General features: G+C 36.3%; 1 protein-coding gene across 1 annotated transcript in view; it reads right to left on the bottom strand.

Moving 5' to 3' along the window:
* SEMA3A (semaphorin 3A) overlaps positions 1 to 14,114 on the bottom strand; it is a 237,765-nt gene that overhangs the window by 51,776 nt on the left and 171,875 nt on the right. The gene's annotated exons all lie outside the window — the stretch shown is intronic.

Raw genomic sequence — 14,114 nt, 5'->3', positions numbered from 1 at the left:
TAAAGTGCTGAAAGCCTTACTCCTACTCACATGCATTACTTTTCTTCCTATCATTATGAAACACCTGCTATGCTACATCTCTCTGTTCCTTTGTCTCTCTTTAATCTTCATTTACTTATTGTCTATCAGCCTCTCCATCCCAATGAATATCAGTTCCATGAGAACAAGGACTTGGCGTGTTTTGTTTGATGCTATGATCCTAGAGCTTAAAACACTGTGGGCATTCAATGAATATCTGTGCAAGAAGACAAGGAAACAGAAAAGGAAAAAACAAGACTGCCTAGATTATGCAGAAGGTGTATTTGTGATGTCTAGAGTCCCACTTCAAAACATACTTCGGTAAGTACCTGGCTTGATAAGGCTGTGGGCTCATATAAACTATTTAACAAAATGTAATTGCTTCACGGCTTTGACAATGTAACATACTAAGAAGCTGAGTTTGTTTCACTGAAAGCACTTAGGATCTTTGCAGGTATTTAAGTTCTCACAATAACCTACTTTTACTCCCATGGTGTATTTATGTTATCAAGTTAACGATGAAATATACACATCTAGGTCAGCACCATACTTAAGATACCAGGAAAAGGATCAGAATATTGAAACCAGCTTTATCCATCTTATTTAGTCCTAAACTTTTCACCTGTGCATAATCATGTTGTCATGTGTACTACACTTGTAACTTTCCTTTAGCATTTGCTCTGGGACCATGTACTTAGTATATTTCACAGGGCTACACCCCACTATCTTTTTCAGGCAAATTATACAGACCCTGTAAATAATGCAAAACCTATGAAATATTACCTATTCATATTTCAAGTTCAGTATGCCAGTGGAATAAGAGAAGGAGAACAAAACCTCAAAATTTGGAATCAGGACTAGAATTTTTAATAATACTTTACTTCAACTTTAATAAATGTTGCAAAGGTGGTTTTTCTTCATAAATTTCTACTAATCATATTCATAAACATATTTGTATACATGTTTTTGTCTCCTGAAGAATGGTGAGTGGATTAACGTGACAACAGTACGAATTATGTTACAAACGCAATAATTACTACCCCACTGATGAAGTCAGATTTCTAGATTCAGAAATTGAGCATGTGCATGTATGTGTGCGTGCATGTGCATGCAGATATATAGCACTGACGTACACATGATAGAACTCAGTTCAATCACTTACAACTTTTGTGACATTTTAGCAAGACTCTTACCTCTCAGATCTCAGTTGCCTAATTTTCAAATTGGGTTTATTTCATGTTAAGTTCAATTCACCTTGTGTCATAAACAGTTCACATACAAAAAAGTATTTTAAACTTAAATAGTGCATGTGAAACAGCTTTGTAAAATATTAACAAATGTACTATGTTGTTATGATGATGATACTAAAAGGAAGCCTCAATCACATGTTAAGTTCTCATTATAAGATCTCATTATAATCCAGCTGCAGAATTAAAGTGAAAAATCGTACTTTCTCCTGCTTTAATGATGAAAAAATAGAGAAGTCGGTTTAATACTACCTCTCATATTAAGGAAGTTGTTCATATAAACACTTGAATAACTTAAAGGATTTCAAGTAATTAAATTCAACTACTTTTTATTTGATCACAAATACATGCAATGCACTATGTAGAAAACAAAATGAATAATATATATCCCTTGTTTTCAGAAAGCTACAATCTAGCAAAAGTGATGTTAGAAGCATACAAATGACAACAAAGCAAACAATATTTTATACTTATAGATATTCTCTTAAGTTAGCATTTGGGCATGAAAAAAGGAGTTATCTAGCATCATGCTTCCATCTCTAAAATATGTGAAGATAATTATCATCTTACAAATGTGGACTCTAGTAGGAAATAATTCAAACAAGTTATCACTTGTTTGATAACTTGTATCACGTACATTAATTGTTAAAAGGGCCTTCAATTCTAGTCTCTCCTTTAGTATCTGATACTACAGGCACACAGGATTTGGTAGGTGAATTAAGAGTTTGACATAGCTTCAGATACAGACAAAAAATACCATTAGGCATAGAAAACAAAAGCCAAATATATTAAAAGAGTAAAAGAGATTATCAAAGAAAAACAATGTGACTTGTCTTCAAGAAATTTAGGCTATATCTTATACTTGAAAAAACATTCACTCTTATTTCAAAATAAATTAGATCTTTAGTCGATCTCTTCCAAAAATTTAAAAGAAGACATTCTTCTAATATTTCAAATTTAGAAAATCTTTGTTTTTTGGCCAAAATCTCGGCTCACTGTTCATTTTCTACTTATGCCCCAAAGTTTGCCTCTCCCTTCCTTGCTCCTCTTATTCTCTCAGTCTATTCCCCTCCCCTCTGGTGAATTCCCCTCTTTATTACATGAACATTCTAACCAGTCATTCTAATTGTCTTCCCTATCATCCTAGAACCTCTTGGCCTCCTAAACCTCCACTTACCTGCCTATGAAACCCCAGAAGTTTTTTTTCCCTTTGCCCCCATACCTAAGCCAAGATGAAGAAAACCATGTAATTGTAGTAAATTGATTTGCTATAAATTCAAGTTATTTATCCTAAACAAGAATTCTAGTGTTGCTACGTAAATATTTTATTTACTTTTAGTGGCTCACCTTAGACTTATTATCAGCTACTGTTTAAAATCATTCTCATTGTCTTCAGAACAACTAATGTGCCATCTCTCAATCTACCCACCAAAGATGGACTTTCTAATTTGTTATACTGCTGAGACCAAGGCCATTCAGTAAGAACTCTCTCCTTTTGCTTCCTTCACACCCACCACAATTGTTCTTTTCTTCCTTTCTGTGGAAGAATTATTTCCCTTCCATTATATATATAAGGCCTCTCTCTATCTGCTCTCATTCTAATAATCTACAGAATGTTACTCCAATTAGCAATCTCTATACTTCATGTAATCACTTACATTTATATTTTCATTTATCAAATATCTCCTAATCATTTACTCTATGTGCTGAATTGTGGAAGATTAGGGGATATTGTGATGAAATGTTTTCTGCCTACATAGTGCTTACTATCTGTGAGGGAATACCAACAGTTAAACAGAGCAATTATCAAATTGCACATAACAAGCGAAAAATGAGTGTGGAACGAATGCAGTGAGAAATAGAAGGGATAACTGATCTTGCTTTGAAGGAATTAGGGAAAGTTTTTCTCAGAAGATATGACATGTAATTCAAGACCTGAAGAATAAGTTTCTCAGGTAGAAGAAACACAGGTGCAAGGTCACAGAAACAACAGAGAATGTTGTGCAACAGGAGAGAGAGGTGGTCAGACAGGATGCAGAAAGTTAAGCAGAGGCCAGCATAAAAAGGAAGTTTATTATTCAGGAGTTTATTGTCCTAATGGCTAAAAGGGAAACCAATGAAGTATTTTAAACCTAGTAATGACATTACCAGGTTTCTATTTTAAGAAGATCACTGGCTGCTGTAGGAAAAAAATATATACTAAGGCAAGATAGAAGGCAGGAAGATTACTTAGAAGACTGGTAAGAAATAACGGTGATGTGGACTTGTATGATAAACAAGACATATGTAGAGATTATGGGAAAGTAGAACCAATGGATTATGTTCACTGATAAGATGTTGAATGTGAGAAGTAGTAAGAAAAATTATGGGAAAATTAAAGGAAAGACCGATTTAAAGAACTGGTGGGATAGGAATCATTTACCAAGAAGGAACACATGAGGAAGAACAGATATGAGATGTGGAAGGAAGACTAACTCAGTTTAGTGCATCTTTAGAGGCAGATGCTTGTGAAGTTATCCCTTAGACCAGGAAATACAAGTGCTTAGAGAGGGAGGAACCAAGATGGCGGAGTAAAAGGAGGTGCTCTCACTCCCTCTTGTGAGAACACCAGAATCACAACTAGCTGCTGGACAATCATCAACAAGAAGACACTGGAACTCACCAAAAAAGATACCCCACAACCAAAGACAAAGGAGAAACAACAATGAGATGGTAGGAGGGGTGCAATCACAGTAAAATCAAATCCCATAACTGCTGGGTGAGTGTCTCACAGACTGGAGAACACTTATACCACAGAAGTCCACCCACTGAAGTGAAGGTTCTGAGCCCCACATCAGGCTTCCCAACCTGGGGATCCAGCAAGGGAAGGAGGAATTCTTAGAGAATCACACTTTGAAGGCTAGTGGGATTTGATTGCAGGACTTCGACAGGACAGGGGGAAACAGAAACTCCACTCTTGCAGGGCACACACAAAGTAGTGTGCACATTGGGACCTAGGGGAAGGAGCAGTGACCCCAGGGGAGACTGAACCAGACCTACCTGCTAGTGTTCGAGGGTCTCCTGCAGAGGCAGGAGGTGGCTGTGGCTCACCATGGGGACAAGGACGCTGGCAGCAGAAGTTCTGGGAAGTACTTCTTGGTGTGACCCCTCCCAGAGTCCGCCATTAGCCCCACAAAAGAGCCCAGGTAGGCTCCAGTGCTGGGTTGCCTCAGGCCAAACAACCAACAGGGAGGGAAACCAGCCCCACCCATCAGAAGTCAAGTGGTTTAAAGTTTTACTGAGCTCTTCCCACCAGAGGAGCAGTCATCTCTACCCACCACCAGTGCCTCCCATCAGGAAACTTGCACAAGCCTCCTAGACAGCCTCATGAACCAGAGGGCAGACAGCAGAAGCAAGAAGAACTGCAATCCTGCAGCCTGTGGAACAAAATCCATATTCACAGAAAGACAGACAAGATGAGAAGGCAGAGGGCTATGTACCAGATGAAGGAACAAGACAAAACCCCAGAAAAACAACTAAATGAGGTGGAGATAGGCAACCTTCCAGAAAAAGAATTCAGAATAATGATAGTGAAGATGATCCAGGACCTAGGAAAAAGAATGGAGGCAAAGATCGAGAAGATGCAAGAAATGTTTAACAAAGACCTAGAAAAATGAAAGAACAAACAAAAAAGATGAACAATACAATAACTGAAATGAAAACTACACTAGAAGGAATCAATAGCAGAATAACTGAGGCAGAAGAACGGATAAGTGGCCTGGAAGACGGAATGGTAGAATTCACTGCTGTGGAACAGAATAAAGAAAAAAGAATGAAAAGAAATGAAGACAGCCTAGGAGACCTCTGGGACAACATTAAATGCAACAACATTTGCATTATAGGCCTCTCAGAAGAAGAAAGAGAGAAAGGACCTGAGAAAATATTTGAAGAGATTATAGTTGAAAACTTCCCTAACATGGGAAAGGAAATAGCCACCCAAGTCCAGGAAGCGCAGAGAGTTCCATACAGGATAAACCCAAGGAGACACACACCGAGACACACAGTAATCAAATTGGCAAAATTTAAAGACAAAGAAAAATTATTAAAAGCAGCAAGGGAAGAATGACAAATAACATACAAGGGAACTCCCATGAGGTTAACAGCTCATTTCTCAGCAGAAACTCTACAAGCCAGAAGGGAGTGGCATGATATACTTAAAAGTGATGAAAGGGAAGAACCTACAACCAAGATTGCTCTACCTGACAAGGATCTCATTCAGATTCGATGGAGAAATCAAAACCTCTGCAGACAAGCAAAAGTGAAGAGAATTCAGCACCACCAAACCAGCTCTACAACAAATGCTAAAAGAACTTCTCTAAGTGGGAAACACAAGAGAAGAAAAAGACACACAAAAACAAACCCAAAACAATTAAGAAAATGGCAATAGGAACATACATGTCGATAATTACCTGAAACGTGAATGGATTAAATGCTCCAACCAAAAGACAGGGGCTTGCTGAATGGACACAGAAACAAGACTCACCTATATGCTGTCTACAAGAGACCCACTTCAGATCTAGGGACACATACAGATTGAAAGTGAGGGGATGGAAAAAGATATTCCATGCAAATGGAAATCAAAAGAAAGCTGGAGTAGCAATACTCATATTAGATCAAATAGACTTTAAAATAAAGAATGTTACAAAAGACAAGGAAGGACACTACATAATGACCAAAGGGATCAATCCAAGAAGATATAACAATTATAAATATATATGCACCCAACATAGGAGTACCTCAATACATAAGACAACTGCTAAGAGCTATAAAAAGGAAATAGACAGTAACATAATAATAGTGGGAGACTTTAACACCTCACTTACACCAATGGACAGATCATCCAAAATGAAAATAAATAAGGAAACAGGAGCTTTAAATGACACAACAGACCAGATATATTTAATTGATACTTATAGGACATTCCATTCAAAAACAGCAGATTACATTTTCTTCTCAAGTGCGCACAGAATATTCTCCAGGATAGTTCACATCTTGGGTCACAAGTCAAGCTACAGTAAATTTGAGAAAATTGAAATCATATCAAGCATCTTTTCTGAACACAGCGCTATGAGATTAAAAATGAATTACAGAGGAAAAAAATGTAAAAAACACAAACATATGGAGGCTAAACAATACATTACTAAATAACCAAGTGATCACTGAAGACATCAAAGGGGAAATCAAAAGATACCTGGAGACTAATGACAGTGAAAACATGACGATCCAAAACCTATGGGATGCAGCAAAAGCAGTTGAAGAGGGAAGTTTATACCTATACAAGCCTACCTCAAGAAATCAGAAACATCTCAAATAAACAATCTAAACTTACACCTAAAGGAACTAGAGAAAGAAGAACAAACAAAACCCAAAGTTAGCAGAAGGAAAGAAATCAGAAAGATCAGAGCAGAAATAAACGAAATAAAAACAAAGAAAACAATAGCAAAGATCAATAAAACTAAAAGCTGGTTCTCTGAGAAGATAAACAAAATTGATAGACCATTAGTCAGACTCATCAAGAAAAAGAGGGAGAGGACTCAAATCAATAAAGTTAGAAATGAAAAAGGAGAAGTTACAACCGACACGGCAGAAATACAAAAGATCATGGGAGATTACTACAAGCAACTCTATGCCAATAAAATGGACAACCTGGAAAAAATGGACAAAATCTTAGAAAGGCATAACCTTCCAAGACTGAACCAGGAAGAAATAGAAAATATGAACAGATCAATCACAAGTAATGAAATGGAAACTGTGATTAAAAATCTTCCAACAAACAAAAGTCCAGGACCAGATGGCTTCACAGGTGAATTCTATCAAACAGGTAGAAAACAACTAACACCAATTCTCAAACTCTTCCAAAAAATTGTGGAGGAAGGAACACTCCCAAACTCATTCTATGAGGCCACCATCACCCTGATACCAAAACCAGACAAAGATACTACAAAAAAAGAAAATTACAGACTAATATCACTGATGAATATAGATGCAAACATCTTCAACAAAATACTAGCAAACAGAATCCAACACATTAAAAGGATCATAAACCATGATCAAGTGGGATTTATCTCAGGAATGCAAGGATTCTTCAATATATGTAAATAAATCAATGTGATACACCATATTAACAAATGGAGCAATAAAAAGCATATGTTCATCTCAATCGATGCAGAAAAGGCTTTTGACAAAATTCAACACCCATTTATGATAAAAACTCTCCAGAAAGTGGGCATAGTAAATACATAATAATAAAGGCCATATATGATAAAACCACAGCAAACATCATTTTCAATGGTGAAAAACTGAAAACTGAAAAACTGAAATCATTTCCTCTAAGATCAGGAACAAGAAAAGGATGTCCACTCTCACCACTATTATTCAACATAGTTTTTTAAGTCCTAGCCACAGCAATCAGAGATGAACAAGAAATAAGAGGAATGCAAATTGGAAAAGAAGAAGTAAAATGGTCACTGTTTGCAGATGACATGATACTATACGTAGAGAATCCTAAAGATGCCACCAGAAAACCATTAGAGCTAATCAATGAATTTGGTAAAATTTCAGGATATAAAATTAATGCACAGAAGTCTCTTGCATTCCTATACACTAATGATGAAAAATCTGAAAGAGAAATTAAGGAAACACTCACATTTACCATTGCAACAAAAAGAATAAAATACCTAGGAATAAACCTACCTAAGGAGACAAAAGACCTGTATGCAGAAAACTATAAGACACTGATGAAAGAAATTAAAGATGATACCAACAGATGGAGAGATATACCATGTTCTTAGATCGGAAAAATCAATATGGTGAAAATGACTATACTACACAAAGCAATCTACAGATTCAATGCAATCCCTATCAAAGTACCAATGGCATTTTTTATGGAAGTAGAACAAAAAATCTTAAAATTTGTATGGAGACACAAAAGACCCTGAATAGCCAAAGCAATCTTGAGAAAGAAAAACGGAGCTGGAGGTATCAGGCTCCCTGACTTCAGACTGTACAGTAATCAAGACAATGTGGTACTTGCACAGAAACATAGATTGATGCAACAAGATAGAAAGCCCAGAGATAAACCCACGCACCTATGGTCAACTAATCTATGACAAAGGAGGCAAGGATATACAATGGAGAAAAGACAGTCTCTTCAATAAGGGATGCTGGGAAAATTGGACAGCTACATGTAAAAGAATGAAATAAGAACACTCCCTAACACCGTACACAAAAGTAAACTCAAGACGGATTAGAGACCTAAATGTAAGATGGGACACTATAAAACTCTTAGAGGAAAACATAGGAAGAACACTCTTTGACATAAATCACAGCAAGATATTTTTTGACCCACCTCCTAGAGCAGTGGAAATAAAAATAAACAAATGGGACCTAATGAAACTTAAAAGTTTTTGTACAGCAAAGGAAACCATAAGCAAAATGAAAAGACAACCCTCAGAATGGGAGAAAACAGTTGCAAAGGAATCAACAGACCAAGGTTTAATCTACAAAATATATAAAGAGCTCATGCAGCTGAATATTAAAAAAAACCAAACAACCCAATCCAAAAATGGGCAGAAGACCTAAAGAGACATTTCTCCAAAGAAGACATACAGATGGCCAAGAAGCACATGAAAAGCTGCTCAACATCACTAATTATTAGAGAAATGCAAATCAAAACTACAAGGAGGTACCACCTCACACCAGTTAGAATGGGCATCATCAGAAAATCTACAAACAACAAATGCTGGAGAGGGTGTGGAGAAAAGGGAACCCTCCTGCACTGTTGAGGGGAATGTAAATTGATACAGCCACTATGGAGAACAGTATGGAAGTTCCTTAAAAAACTAAAAATAGAACTACCATAGGGCCTAGCAATCCCACTACTGGGCTTATACCCTGAGAAAACCATAATTCAAAAAGAGACATGTACCAAAATGTTCATTGCAGCTCTATTTACAATAGCCAGGACATGGAAGCAACCTAAGTGTCCATCAACAGATGAACGGATAAAGAAGATGGGGCACATCTATACAATGGAATATTACTCAGCCATAAAAAGAAATGAAATTTAGTTATTTGTAGTGAGGTGGATGGACCTAGAGTCTGTCATACAGAGTGAAGTAAGTCAGAAAGAGAAAAACAAATATCGTAAATTAACGCATATATGTGGAACCTAGAAAAATGGTACAGATGAACTGGTTTGCAGGGCAGAAATTGAGACACAGATAACAAACATATGGACACCAAGGGGGGGAAGCAGCAGTGGATGTGGGGTGGTGGTATGATGAACTGAGCGACTGACATGTATACACTGACGTGTATAAAATTGATGACTACTAAGGACCTACTATATAAAAAAAGGTAAATAAAATGCAAAAATTTTAAAAAAAGAGCTTAGAAAAGAAAAGAGGCCTATAGTTGAAGCTATTTAAAAGTAAAGTCAATGGGGGTGATTAGGAGGTGATTATAGAACTAAAAGATAAAAGAGGACAGAATGGAGCCCTGAGAAAAGTAATGAAAAGCAGGAAAAAATCTAGCAACTGGGGAGCTGTAAAATGAAGGGGAGAAGGCAATCTTTTGTTGAATTTTCAATCTTTTACGTCTTTTTATCCTGAGAAAGAAAAAGCAAACCAGAAAACTTCCACGGACACTCCATGGAATTTATTGTGGTTTCTTGCACCTATTAAGCCATAGAACTTCTTGGGCGAGTACATATACTCCCTGCCTCAGTTATCACTTGCTTCTCAACTCTTTGCTGTCTATAGATTTTGGCAACTTTCACCATTGGTAGTGTTCTTAATGAGAAACAACAGAAACCACCAAAATCAGCAAATTGCTACTCATCCTCCTTTGGTTGTCTTTAGCCACTGACACAATGAAATATTCAGATCCCCCAAATTTTTACTGCTTCTCTGATTTGTGGCTCTTTTGTCTCTGAGCCTGAATTGTTAATAATCAAATCTTCATAATTTCCTTTAGGACTCTCTTTTCCTAAATCCCTAAATATAGACATTCCTTAAATTTTGCGGGGGCACTTTTATTTCTTTCTACTCCTATAAATAGTCATCTCCTAGTATTGCTTCCATTATTTTAATATTCTTAATTTTCTTTATTTTTAAAGTTTTTTTTCTTTGGGGATTTATTCACTTATAATGCTTGAAGTATCACCAAACTATATAAACCTTTCTTTTCTTCATACAAGCAACTGTGCACTTCAAAATTTTGGCAAAAATTTTCTACTTAGATATCTCACTGCAACTTTAATTCATCATGCCTAGCAAAGAACTTGTCAACTTTTCCTTCAAAACCGTTTCTGCTCTTACTGTTCCATTTTGGTTAACGTCAAGAGCAGCACCTAGATATAAAATGTGTTTTTACCTTACAGTGCACCCACCTCCTAAAGGACTTCTGTTCTCTACTCTAAATTTATTATCAAACTTATTCCTGCTATTGTTTTCACTTCTTCTCCCTGTTTTATAGTCTTAAATTTGCCAGCACAATTCTTGTTCTTTTCACTTAACAGTTATATTTTTGGAATCATCTAACTGGTCTTCCACATGTATTATCTATTTCTTCTAAGCCATCTTCCATGCAGTGCTACAGAAATAAATACAAATGAATTTACACCATATATTTTCCGGAACAGATTTCAAGTGTCATAGGATATGACAAAGTAGCATAAATTAAGATGTGGCAAGCAGAAAGGGCAATAGGGCTGATATTACTCTGGGCCAGTAACAGGGCTAAAAGGAGATACTACATTCATCAATACACCTGCTTAAGACGGGCCATGGTTTTGATTCGGAACTTTCTAGCACAAGAAGAAAGTGGGAAACCTTGTCATTTCATTATTCACACTGTCTCTGATATAGAAAATAAACTAAGGGCAATCCACATCATCCACGAATTAACCTCGACTTATTTTCCAGTAGAACTGACCACAGTTTCCCTTCTTTAGCCCCTTAGTGAACCTGCATATCATTCTAGAAGACAACACATCTACCATCTTCACAGGCATTTATCTCACAGAACATGGAGGAAAGTTTGCTTCTACCTCTTCTATATCACTTAATTCTTTTTCTATTATGTTCATCTTCATATTTATGATAGGCGTTTGTCCTGTATTTCTCCCTCTCTTACCTTCAGCTTCTATATATACTAAAAATTTATTTTGAATCTATTTCACTGCAGCTACCCGAATGTAGGCCCTTATCTCTTCTCTCCTGGCAGCCACATTCAACGTTTTCCCTGCTTCTGGCCTCACCTTCTCCAAACCACCTTGTATGGTCTACCACCTTTTAACATACAAACCATTCCCTGGCACCTGGTGCATATTTCTCAATCAGAATCCATAAAACTCTATTTAATAATCTGTTTTCTTTCCCCTCTATTCTTGTAAGCTGATCTCTCTATATTTTCCTAGTTCTTCCAGTATAAGTATAATTTCTGAAACAGAACATCACTCCTAAATAAATGAATTAATAAACGAATGAATTAAAATGTGTAAGGTTTGTTTGTTTGTTTTTTTTTAAAGAATCACATTTTCTTGCTTTTTGACATAGTTCATTGAAGCTTTGGGGATGAACAGAACTCATCATATCCTTAACAAAGGTTCCTGGTTAAAGAAATGCTTAGACATGCTTCTTTAAATTGCAACTATTTCTAAGACGTATTATGCAATGGTGGGTTTTCAAAATGTTCTTCTGAAATGTTATAAATGTTCTTTGAACTTGGAAGAAGCTTTTCTTTTTCTGACTGCATCCTTTTGTATTAGATAATTAATGCAGTAAAAAAAGATTATCTGTTTGCAATTTTTCAAAATTAGATTTCATCAATAGGATTAAAATATCAGAAAGTATTTCTCTCCATTTTATGAAGCTAAGAACAATGCCTGTGTTAGGGGTCACAGATTACCACTGTCCTGAGAAACGTCAAGCAATTCAATAACTTGCCATGTGATCAAAAACTCCGCATGGAAAAGTTTTACCAAAATTCATTCAGACTGACCTACTTTATTAGTTCTCCTTAGGAATCTAAGAAAATTCATGGTATTCACAAAGGAAGTTATTCTACTTCCAATTACTCCCAGCAAATGGCAAGCAGAAATGAAAAACCCAAACCCACTAGTTACTCCTTCTTTTAAAATTTGTGTTCTGTAACCCATTAAATCAGAGATTGTCTATTTCCAGTCCTCAGATACAAATTCCTGATTTCAATATGGCCCAAGTCCATTGAAACTAACAGACACATATTTACAGATTTTTTTAATAATGTAAACAGTTACAATGCCCCCTAGATACCTCTCCACATTGCAACCCTGTACAGTTCTCTACTCTGTAAAGTTCACAAAATCCCAAAGTGACAATGATTTAACAAAATCTTTGAGCTTGTACAATTTGAAAATATTTCTTGCAATGTGAAGCAGGAAGTTGATGTGGATGTGTATTAAAAGCTGAACATCAAAAGAAAAGGGCAAAATCCATTTACGCAAGATCAAAGTGCATTAATCTTGTCAGTACACAACTGCAATGTAAATACTACAAAGGGTAAACAGAGTTGGAAAGAATCGCTCATCTGGATAGCTTAAATGGTATATGCCTTTAGGGAAGAAACTTTGTCTTTACAGGTACTGTGCTACTTTTGCAATGCCCCTGAGCACAGGGTAGAAGCTGAACAAATAATCATATTTAATACTCTTGGGCCAATGCTATCATGTGAAGCATAGAATCTTTAATCAAGATAATAGCAATAAATGGTGAGTAAATACACTTTTCTTTTCTTTCCCCCTTTATCTCTGTTACCATCCCCTTGACATTCTCCTACACCTCATCCCACAGATGGCATTTCTTGCCAAATTCACGTTTGGGCACCACCTGCTACTTGTAACAGTACCACTCTGTCGAAATATTTTTAGCACCTGCAAATTAAACTGTCCTTCAGCTGCAATCTCACACTTAATGAAAATGACACCTTGGCATGGGACATACGGCTGCCTTTATGATTCATTTGGCAGCTTGAGCTTATTTAAATAATGAACACATTTTGCTGCTCTCTGCATTAGGATCAATAGGATTTGCTAGGATGGCAAAATTCTGACCAGCATTTGACTGGACTTCTCCCTTCCACCGACAATCCCCAAAGAACAAGAACATCCAACGAAAATTGTAGAAATATTTTTTTCTGAAAATGAATCAAATCTACTGGATGATTAATTAAGGTTTTTGGAGTACCTATAAATTTAAAAGGTAGGACATATATTGGTTTTCTAGGACATAAATTACAGATAGTTCACCTGGATAGAGGATGGAATTAATGATTATAAACTCTCTTGTGCAACTTTAAGAGGAATAGTTAGTTTCACACTGTGAAACATTCAGACAAACCTCTTGTAAAGCATGTTAGGGGGTTCTAGACCAGAACAGAGGACAAAAAAAACCCACTGCAGAAGAATAGCCCTAATTATCTAACTCTGTGAATCAATCCTGACCCCATCTATGAGGACAGGAAGGCTTGAAAATTCACATAGTTCACAAAAAAACATATACACTCTTGTTCTCTTCACACTTAAAAGGTGATTTCACTGACATTATGACGATGTAGGAAGGAAAATCCTTACTAAATATATACCTTGAATTAACAACATAAAAATAAATTCTTACCTTCACTGTACATATATAAAAACTATTCTGTGATAGGAGTCAAAGAAAACTGGAGAGAAACGAGGCTTCTCCCACTCACTAGACTTGTAACTTCAAAAAATTAATTAACATCAACTAGCCTCAGTTTCTTTATCTGTCAGAGGCACATGTCTCT

This window comes from Kogia breviceps, chromosome 9 (assembly GCF_026419965.1).
Source record: "Kogia breviceps isolate mKogBre1 chromosome 9, mKogBre1 haplotype 1, whole genome shotgun sequence".
Classification (NCBI taxonomy): domain Eukaryota; kingdom Metazoa; phylum Chordata; class Mammalia; order Artiodactyla; family Physeteridae; genus Kogia; species Kogia breviceps.
The sequence above is the reverse complement of the archived record's forward strand: the minus strand, read 5'-3'. Positions and strand labels throughout refer to the sequence as shown.